Below are 11827 nucleotides of genomic sequence, written 5' to 3' on the forward strand. Positions count from 1 at the left end.
GGGTTTCTACAAACTGCAGAGGGAAATAACCGGCTGAATTGCCGTTGAATGCTCCACTTTGTTCACCACGTAGTCAAAACATTTGTGTCTCTGTGTTTTTTTTTCCATTTGAAAACAGCTGCTCCCTGTGTACATAGAACAACAATTGGAGAGTACAGAGAGTAGAATTGAATGGTTGGTTTCGGTCCTTGATGGGGTTTATTAATTGTAAGAAAAGTATTTTTTTTTAAAAGCCCTTTATTTTGTGAAGGCATGGACTTATTGCAGCTCCTGCTGAATTTGTGAATGAACTAGCAACAACAGAAAGCATCAACCTCAACATGCATGAGTCTTTTTTGGGTCTGAGGCCAAAACGGTCTTAACTAAACCGCTTTGAAGTGTCACATGGTGTGGTCAGAGAAGGAGAAACAAGTGTCCTGAGAACAGGGAATAAAAGTCTGAAAAAGCAGAGGAAGACAGAGACAAAAGGTCAGGAGAGCTTCTAAAGGATAAGGCTTAGAGGAGAGAACCTGACAGGTGCAATCACATGTGTCAAACAGCCGTGGTAAAGTGGATGTCAGTGCAGCTGTGGGGGGCCGGTATAAGCATGTCAGAGCCAATCAGGAGGGAAGAGTGAGAGCCGCGGAGTGTTTGGACAGCAGGGAGTGTTTGTGTCTCTCCGTGGTGAGCCCATTATATTATGTCGAGGACGAGTCGTATCGACGCGATCGAGGCCACAAACACAGGTGGCGCTGACGGATCATGTTGCAGGGAGTGGTTGGACCGAGCGGCTCCATTCAAATCAGATCAGGTAAGGGGCGTGTCTGCCGGTGACAGCAGTTGGCACTCTTGTTTATGACGCCACTTAACTTGGTTGTGCCTGCCGGTCTATCAAACAGATGTTGTGTCGAAGATAAAGCTTTGGTTATGAGAGGTGGTTGGGTCACCGGGGTCACACATACTTCTGCCTTTGTGTAGACGTGACAGGCTTCCTCTGGGCCCCTCGGAGCCTCTCAGACCGCAGAGGCCCGAGCTTACGTACAAGAAACTTCTCTAAAATGGTCACGTGAAGGAAAAAAACCCCCCCAAAAAACCTGAGAATCCTGTGCATTAACTGTTACTTCGGTCACATTTACTTTGCACAGCACATTTTGAGAGCTGTTGTTGTTTCCTGTGGATACATTCAAACTACATGTCCTCTGACATGTGAAAGAGTTTCCTGCTTTAAAGTTTTGTGTTTGGAAACATTTTAAAGGGGCACTTTGTAGCTGTTGAGGAGAACTTTAAACTCAGAATTTAAATAGTTACAATATTAATGAGGTAATAATACAGACAATATAATTAAAGAAATATTATAGTTTTCCACGACTGAATAAACAAGCTGTTCCTTGTGGAAAATAAGTTCCCCAGAACACTGTTTGAAGCTATAAAGGTGGCAGGGTCCGCCACATTTAAACAAAGTACGAAGCTGTGTTTATTCGCTTTATTCAGTTATGAAAACAAAGAGAGTAGGATTACTTAGTTTGTTCAGTCAATGAAGATCTTTCTCTGATTTAAATTTACTCCCCAAAACTACATATTGCACCTTTAATCAGGGGATGAGAAGTAAGACTAGTCTAAATGAAGGATGATGTGGCACTGGAACAGTGCTCTTTGCTAAATCAACAAGCGTTGTGTTTACAGCTTGTCTTTGCTGCCCCAAAGTGGCTGAAAAAAAATCAAGTTACTGCAGGTTTTAAAAGTTGTTTTGAAAAAGATTAACTAACTTTGTTTAGACATAAAATATCTGTTGAAGATCTTTCTGCTCTGATTATAATTTCTGACCCAAGGTGTTGCACCTTTAAGCAACAAGGCGTCAGGGGAAAAAAAGGTAACTTGAAGATGTTGTGAAGTTGGCACTTAAATGCACCAGATATTACTCCACAATAACTGTGAACAAACAAATTTTATGTCTTCAATTTGATTTTCAAAACACATTAGCATAAACTCAAACTAAAGTCTGCCTGTGAGGTAGATAGTTACCAGTTTAGATTTAATGGTCTATAAAATAACTACTGAGCTGGTGGCCTGTGTGCAGAATGTGGTCTAAAACTTCATTAATAAAGGAGCGCATTGTTTCAACACATTTAGTTTCCCCGTCTGAACAGTAGTTCAACAGGCCACATGGGGGCAGCAGAAACATGTTGCCATCACAACATTGACATATCATTCCTTTCTAAGTTGATGTGGTGAACTTTGCAGCAAACAACTGATTATTTAATCATCCAGTGGTTACGGACCAGTATCACTGTTCATCTGCAGTTGTGTTTCAGGCCACCTGATGAATTTAAGTCAAATATTCTCTTCCTTTTTGTTCTGTTTTTGGTCTCTAACAGCCCCTGGAGGAAATATCTTCAGCTGCTAAGTGTTCCACTGTGTACAGCAGCTATGACTGAGTCTGCGTGGCTGAGAGGAGTAGAGCAGAGCAGGTAGTGTTCAGGGGGTTAGAGTGTTTTTGGTGAAAATAACTGCCTGCCACTAATGAAAATTATAGCATGAGAACATTGAGGGAAAAATGGAGGTGGAAGAAAGAACACAGAGTAAATGATGATCATTAGTTTTAATATAAAAACTATATTAAAGTCATGTGTCTGAATGGATCAGACAGAGTATATCCAAATTTCAGTATAATTAAATGTATGTTTAACAAGTTTGATTTCTTGTATTTGCGAGCGTCAACATTAATTTTTTTTTTTTTTTAATCTTAGATTTTAATAAATAACATATTGTTTCAGATCACAGAGAAGTTGCTTTTGTCCTTTGGCTATTTACACACCGGGAAGATGCCCAGGGTTGGGGAGGTTACTTTGAAGATGTATTGAGATACAATTTCTAATTGCATGTTAAAAAATGTTGTCAGTAACGTAATCCAAGTATCACAGTGTCACTGTAATGTAACTTGACTACTTTCTGTTGCTTTTGGATTATCTCAACACCCAACACACGCAAATAAAGACCAGAAAGATGACTTAAATTACATCTTAATAACAAGCATGTGCTCTGTAAGAAGAATCCTGTTAGTAATCCCTTTTTCCATGGAATGTTTTTTGTAACCCAATTACATCTCTTTTCTGTGAATTTACAGGACTACAGTTATTTTATTTTTTGTTGCATCCTGCAGCCCAAACAAAGCAGACTGTAGCTGCAGAGTCAGGTGATGATTCTCTGTGGGGTCATCTCCAACGAGTCACCTCTCCCACGTCATCACATTGTCATGTATTATGTTGTTATTGCAGAAATATTGATCAAATCCACTTAAACATCACCACTTACACACACACAAAAGCGCAGATAAACGGCTGCACCTCGCTCGTCTCTCCTGTCCTTGTAGTGTGTGTGTGTGTGTGTGTGTGTGTGTGTGTGTGTGTGTGTGTGTGTGTGCTCGTTTACTCCCCCTCATGGATTTACAAAGAAGACGATGGCGGGAGAAGGGTGGAGGCTGCCTCTCCAGCTCACACTGACACTAATCCGGTGTCAATGCAGTGCACGTGTGGAGGGAACGAGCTGCTCACACTTTGGAGGAGAGGGCTCTGTGGTGAGCCAGGACTGTGGCCCTTATCTCCCTCTCGCTGCCCCTCCCTTCCTCTCCGTCTCTCTCCTCATGATTAACCAGACTCATCGCCCTCTATGGTCCGCCGTTTCCTGTTACTTAGTTACCAGTCGCCGTGATTTGCCTGGGCCGCTTGTGTTTCCATGGCGACTGTGCCTCTTGGCTGCGCTGTCCCGATGGCCTGTAGCCACCCCGGGCCCTGACCCACAGCTCCCTGCCTCCACTGCCTCATGGTCCCACAAGGCTGTCAGTGTGTGTTCACGTCGCACTGCAGCCCCTCACCACGCCAGGCTGGTAAAATTCAACTTCTGGCTGGTCGGCGTTGTGACTGACTGGAGCAGACAAAGAGGCGGAGAGAGGGAGAGAGGGAGAGAGATGATATAGTAGACAGTAACTATGCTGTCAGCATGCTCCGTGTCGCCTTTACACAGCAACGTCTCATCACACATCAAACACAACATCAGCACGGAGAGAGGAAAGCGCTGTCGGGATTCCTCTGAAAGGGAAAGTTCACCCAAATCGCACACAAAAGAACAAAAAGAAACAGATCTAAAAAGGAAAATATTCACCCGTTCCAGCAGAATCCTTCTGGCTTTTTTTTCTTTTTCTAAAAGTCCTATAAATATTTGTTGTTCCTATTGTTCCAAGAGGGACCAGCAGGCGTTTGGAGGAGGGCATGAGGGGGTTGATGCCATCTACAAAATGCAAAGTGGCCTAAATCCACCCCCCTTGTTAACCTGCCATCCCCCCTCTCCAGCCCTGACAGAGAGGGTGCAGAGGGCAGAGGGGATGTCTGGATGAATGTGTTAGTCTGTCTGCATGATTCATTCCTCCTTTACCTCACTGAGGTTTCTTTTTGTCTGACGTTAACTAACTATTTTGCACACTGTTCAGTGTTCAAGGGATAAATTCCGAAGGGTTCATACGGGTCATGTCACTTAAATACTCCAACCTTTTAATAATGAGGGTTTTTTAAAAAAAAAAAAAAATATTAACAAATGTAGACACTTTTTAGTTGCTCCAAATATTGTGGCGTTTAAAATTGACTGGGACTTTTTTTTTTTGTTCAGCTGGAAATTGAAAATGCATTGAGACTGAGTCTGAATTGCTTGAGTTACATATAAATCAACACCCATTTAAAAAAAAAAAAAAAAAAAAAGCAAAGAGAAAAATGGAAGCTACCTTGTACACAGCAGCTCTTCTCCTCTGGGTGCAGCCTTTACAGAGCAAACCACAGCGGATCAAATAAAATCAACATTCCAGTGCACACCAGGATACGACTGACACGATTTTATTAACAATCACATGAAGAACAACACATTTTCTCTGGAGTTTTGACTTATTTACCCCCTGTTCTGTCTGTTTGCATATGCTTATTTGTTGTGAAAACGGGAACATGAACAAAACATTGTGTGAAGAAAAGTAGTAGCTGGTTGAATTGAAAGGCAATCCAGGGATCGAACTCCACAGCGCCCTTTATTCACCACTACCAGGACGCAGGACAGGAGGAATCGTTGGAATGTGCAGGTATGTAGAGCTGTGAGTGTAAGACTGTGGCTCTGCAACCTCATGGAAAAATAAAGCACACAATGTACACAGAGAATAAAAGCAAGGCCAGGCACATCCTGTTTGAATGAATTAAACACCGAGCAGTATTTCTTTCTTAATAAATGATAAAGAGATAAAAGTTAAAAGCATGTACGTCAGGGTGCTTCACAATACACCCAGCACATTAATCTGTACCCTGAAAAGGTTCCCAGATTTCCTCTTTCTTCATCATAACATCTCTTCACATTTAACGTGTTCACGATTCCAGGGTTCAGCGTTAATGTTCCACGCTCGCAGGGTTAACTTTGTTCCAATCGCCATTAAAAACAAAACATTTTCTTTTAACCCCCTGATTAACTTCCATTTACATTACAGTTTTACTTCATCTGTTGTTTTTCCCTTTGTTAAAGTTTGACGCCTGGAAATAAGATGAGGTGTGTTGTCATCTGAAAACGCTAACTAAGGGTTAAAAAAAAAGACTTGAGTGCAAAAGAGATTGATGCGTGACAAGAATATGTGCACTTTAAAGGTGTAGTTGCTCGTGACTTTAATACACAGTTATAAAAATACAGTTAATGTAGAGATATAAGGAAGATAAGAGTGGGGTTGTAGGATTAGAATTGTCACAGTTGTGGCTGAAACATCCAGTAACGATGTCCTCTGGGAGATATAAATGGACGGCGGTGTGGTGTTTGTGGGGGTTTGCTTCCAGTGGGCCGTCACCTCTGTTAAGAATTAATAAATCATAGATATGAAGAGGCGATGATGGATCCTTGTAAAGGTTTGGGGCACCACTTCATCACGTGCAGCTCGTTTGTCTGATTTGACCTGTGAAGGATTCAATTTGAACTTTTACTCATATTCTTGCCTGTCACCATCATCACACAGTCGAGGGTCTTGTTTTTAAAACATGGTACAGCTTTCATTAATTGTTAATTTCTACAATATGTGTTATATCACGCTATATTACACGTGCATGGCCTGACTTTCATATCAGGAGGTGGAGGCGATGGTACACCTCGGGGGTTATATCTGGCCATGTTTGTGGTGACTAAAGCAGATGTTTTAAGCCTAAACATGATCTTCTCCTAAACCTCGACCAAGAGCTGTTTGTGCAAGTAACAAGTTTTTTGCAGAAACGAACACAACCAACATTTATTCATGCGATGGCATTGAACAATGTGTAATTAATTAATCTAAAAAACATAAAAATTCAAATATAGAGATAAAGAAGCAGAGGACGTTTTCATTTACAGACTAAAATTAAAGAATGTAGTGTTTTATTATTGCACTATTTATGTTGTATGCATGGATTTCACAGCTTTATATGAGTGGTCGGAGCGAGTTTCTCACTTTCTCGTGGTATGGAGCCAGAAGCACACTTACATCACACTACAATGGATGTGAATGTCTTTATTTTTATTGGTTGTGTGCGTTTGTATTTGTATTCCCCATGTGCGTTAGTATGAAATTGCTCTACTGTTTACACTTCTTACACCATCTTATAATCAGAAGCACGCAAAGCATTTTGAACTCCACTATCTGTGAGCAGTTACTGGACTGGACTGATTACAGTGGGTGTGAATGGAAAATATTTCAACATTCAACAGAGAAATGATGTACGTGCTGGTAATGGAGGATGATCCATGGACCTCGTTGTGGATGGTTTTCATTAAATTTGCTTTTAAATTGAAAAATCGTCAATGAAAAATTATTCTTTGAAATGTTATTAAGCAGCCAAAATTACAAGAATCATCTTGAAGAAACATAAAATAACAATAATTCCTTTTGCTTTCATTACATTTAGTCACGCAGCGAGAATCTTGGCATCCAATATTTAAAAATCTCAGGAAATAATGTGATTTTTATGACTCAACACCACCAGTGGCACGTGGGGAAAATGCTTGTTGGTTGTGTGATTTAGGTGAATTAACCCTTTAATCCTATATATGCACACAGTTGACTCAGGCAGCGATGTGTTTTACTGCTGTGTGGTCTCCTGCAGGACAGGCCCGGTCCTGGAGGTGGAGGGACACACAAAGGAGGTGCAGTTCTCAGCTGCACCATCAGGAGGCAGTAGTTGTCAAATTGTCACTCAGACTCTATCAGTGTGTGAGATCAACACAGGGCTCAGCAGGGTAAACTTGTCAGCCTAACTGAGGCTGATTCACCGTCACTCCTCCTCACAGTGTGTCTGCCTCTCATATCCAGTCTAACACTCGCAGCTCTGTGTCACTGTCTGTTGCTCTGTTTACTCTGTACGTCCCCCTTAAAGCTCTGCTGAGGTTGCTAAACAATCCTGGAAGACAGATTTTGTTTGTTTACACTGCGAGTACAGGAGAGGTGTCTTTACTGGCAGATCTGCAGAGACATCTTCTCCGGTGGAGGGGGGTAATACAATAAAAAATAAAAAAAAACCTGCAAGAAACTTTAAATGTGTGGCTGGTTGAGCTCTCAGATTCAGGTTGACAGTCATGAATTGCTGTATAAATGTATTGTAAAGTTGTACCTGATGTCTATAATGATACATTTTCTAAATGTTTATTTGACGCTGTGCAGCTCATCTGTAAACTTCATCTCGATGGCCATTATGAAGTTGAAACTGATGTTTTTACAAATGCTTAACAAAAACTTTATAAAGCATTTTTTTGGTATGTCAATAGTTAAACAACTATGTTTCAAAGTTCACTTAACTGTAAATTGACCATGTATTAATGATGTTTGTTATAAAGTGTTACCAGCGTTAGTTTTATACACGACCAGCTGCAACATCAGAAAGCTGCATGCATGTTAACACAATTTATTCTTGTACTTTACACTGTTGTAGTGTGATTACACAAAACTACTGATATAGAAACTTAAGTAAAATCTTCGCAAATGAGTCACTGATAAAAATACTTCTTAGCACCTGCTTTAAGATATATAGATGTGTATAAAAAGAGTCAGTGACAAGAATAACTCCTCGATCGTCAGGATTGACGTCACAGAAGTCTCAGTATTTTGTCTTTTATTACATTAAGAAGATTCTGAATGCCAGACTCTTTAAAGTAACATTTACAGTAACACAAGTTTTGTTTTGTTTTTGTTTTTCTTTGCAGGATTGTATTATTAATTATACTTAGAGGAGCACTCTGTTGTTTTGGAGAAGATCAGAAGAGTCACAGTAGAAAAATCTTGATTGACTGATTTAAAAAAACAAAACAAAACAAAACAAAAAAACCCCTAAACAAACTAGATAAACAAGCTCTCTTTGTTAACATAACTGAAAAAAACAAACTGACCATAAAGGACAACACAGTTTCATACTGTTGTACTGTGTTTATGTGTGGCGGACCCTGCCACTTCTCTAGCTTCAAACAGTGTTCTGTGGACCTAATTTTCCTCTGACAACAGCTTGTTTATTCACCAATGGAAAGAAGAAATATTTCTTCATTTGTTTTATTGTGACTTCACTGATATTGTAAATATTAGAATTCTGGGTTCAGAACTACATAATGCTCCTTTAAAGGAGCACTTCAGCACTTTCAAAGCGCTGCCCCATAAAGTTCGAACACGGACAAGGAACAAATAAAAACAGGTGATTGGATGTTTCTTGCAAAAATGCACCTTGGCAGGCCGAGTTCTCATCCCCACTGAGATTTGAATGTACACAGCAGGTTTGTAGCTCACTTCTCTGCTCTGTCAGGAGATGCAAGCTGAAGAAATACTCCAACTGTGACACTCTGTTTCCAGTCTCATTAACCTTGTCTGTGGGAGAATGAATGGGACTTTTACTTCTTGAACCACTGAGCGCCCAGAAACTGCTCCTCATACTTCAAACTTTGATTTTTTTTCAACCTTTAGAAAGTAAGGAGACAGAAGACATTGTGCAACTCTGAGAAGCAGAACTATCATGACTTGCAGTGGTGGAGGATCTGAATACTTGCACCACCCATTGCACCACGCACACACAAGCAGGCTAATTTCACAGCACTGCATGTCACTGGGGCGGATGATGAACTGCTCGGTCTGCTCAGAGCTCGGTGCAGGTTCAGGGTGAAAGCAGCTGCTGTCATCAGCGGCGGTCTTTAAGTGAGGGGCTTTTATTTTTGAACATGGGGTATCTCAGTGTGAGGCAGGCCTCCCTGTGGCCCTCCAGGACAGGAGTTGTCCACCTCGTGGTGAAAGGAAAGTGCTCGGCGGGGGGATGGTGAGCGTAATTACAGCAGTTTTGCCTCATTAGGAGTGAGGAGGCGTGACCCTGCCTACAGGTCTGACAGCTGAACCGCTGCACGGATGGTGGCGCCCAGAGATGATTTCCGCTCTGAGAAGGAGAAGCATCATCCTGTTACATGTGTGCGTGTTGGTCCAGTGGTGGGAAGAGTGTTTAGATTTACTGGAGTCGAGCACTGATTGTACAACATGGAAAATACTCATCTGAAGGCACAAATGTACATTGTAGGATCATCAGATAAACGTATCAGAAGCATCTGAGGGCTGAAAACATCTCCTGTGAGTGTTGTAAGATGGCATAATTTTATTTTATTGTCATTATAGGTGCATTTACGTGAAAGCAACACTTTATTTTGTTTGCTCAGTTGCTGGGACCCCTGTAAGGATCCCTCAAGGAGTCCCAGGAGAAATCTGAGCGCTCCACAGATGAATATTTTTTTTAAAAAACCCACAGTTTTGTTTTTGGGGTTTTCTAACTTATGCTGTGAATTACATGAACGTACACTTACTGAGTGTCTACAAAAAATTAAAACAGATGAAACACTGAAGGATTTTACCTCTCGAGGCCTTTAAAATCCTCGAAATTGGGGATCATGCGCTTATGTTTTTGGAACTGTCCAAAACTGCAGACATCTTGGGAAGATATTGAATATGAGATATCATTTCAGATTTTTTCCTTTGCAGTGTTCTCCTCAACAACTGAAGTGGATGGGGACTCGTTTTAAGCGGAGACAAAATGTCTCCTTTGAGCTCGCCCGGTGAAATCCAGAGCCCCTAAGACTGCACGCTGGCGGTGTAAATGATGTCTTTTCAAATCATTTTGGGATCTCAGTGCTTCCAGAGACTTGGATTACTGCAAGGAGACTTTTCATTCATTCATTTTTAATTATTTTTTTCTTTCATTTTAAAACAAGTCCCCATCTACTTCAGTTGTTGAGGAGAAAAGCTACATGTTGTCGAGCTCATGTACCTACTTCAGACAGGCTGTGCACTGACTTTTATTTATTTTTTTTATGTCTTTTCAAATCACTTTTGGATCTTGGGGGCTTCCACACACTTGGATTACACTGGCCAAGCTCTAAGGAGCCTGTTAATGTTCATTTTAATCTCCCCATCTACTTCAGTCGTTGAGGAGAATGCTGCAACACTGTTTTGCTGTGAAGCTCCAGAAACGTTTCGTGGACTTCAAATCTTCCCCTGACTCTCCATCCAGCACCATGAGGGCGAGCCGGTAAGGACTGGATTTCCACTCTCGGGTGAATTTATCCTTTAAGCACAGTTTGTTCTTAAAATGCACCTCCACTCCTTGTTTTGTCAAGGAGAGGAAGATGTAAAGGGACCCTGGAACACTATTTGTTTTTCATAGATAACCAACTGGAGCTTCATGTCTAAACCCAAACCTTTTCAAAATAAGAGCCCTGCTGAGATGTGTCCTTCCCTGAGGGGTGGACAGGGAGCCCCTGGAGCTGTCCTGAGAGAGAGGACACTGCAGGAGACCAACATGATGAAATGAAAGGAAATGTCTTGCAAAGGTCTCGGACATTCGCCAGACGCACACACACACGCACGCGCGCGCACACACACATGCGTTCAGCCTGTCTCTCTCTCTCTCTATCTTGACCGGTGTGGACGCGGCTCGTCGGTCGAGGTGGGGCTGCTCTGTTTTTGTCTGAGTCAGGATGGAGAGATGAGGACGGGGCATCCCACTCACCCTCTGCACGGCCGGAGACACTGCTGCGCTGCTGTCATGGCAACAGCAGCAGTCACCACCGCCAGCATGGGCCTATAATGCGCAGGCCAGGAGGAGTCACACACACACACACACACACACACACACACACACACACACACACACACACGCACACACAATGGGAGCACGACACCACACAGGCAGAAAACTACACATCGGAGACAAATATAAATCATAAATATATTTAGTATATGCGTGTTTCTGTCTCTTAATTGGACCTTTGATTGACTGAGGAGAAATAAAGGATAATAATAAAATTATATGTTTTTTTTCTTTTATGGGACAGATGTTGAGCATTAAACTCACAAAGACTCTCGAGAGGAACTTCCTTTTCTCGCATCACCGGTTTCTAAAAACATGTAAAGTAGCTGTTAATTAATTCAGTCACACGGTGCGACGCACAAATCACAGTTGGATATCACAATACGTTTGCCTTCTTGCCTGTTCTTATAAATAGATGTGTTTTTTCTACATCCTTTATTCATCTCCGGCCACTCGGAAAAAAAAGTGTCCCCAACTCGAAAGGAGGTCGTGTTATCAGTGTTTTCCAGCACAGACTGTATCAAATAAACTCTGCCCCCACCCTCTCTCACCTTCCACGTCTCCAAATCGGACATTTTCTCTCTGCGTCTGGGCAACACGGCGCTACTTGTGAACCGCAGGCTTCTCCTGCTGCATATGGAGCCAGCTGCCGGCTGAGATGCAGACATGCAGAGAGGTGTCTTTTGACGGGATAGAAAGAGAGAGCA

This window comes from Acanthopagrus latus, chromosome 7, assembly GCF_904848185.1.
Source record: "Acanthopagrus latus isolate v.2019 chromosome 7, fAcaLat1.1, whole genome shotgun sequence".
NCBI classification, from domain to species: domain Eukaryota; kingdom Metazoa; phylum Chordata; class Actinopteri; order Spariformes; family Sparidae; genus Acanthopagrus; species Acanthopagrus latus.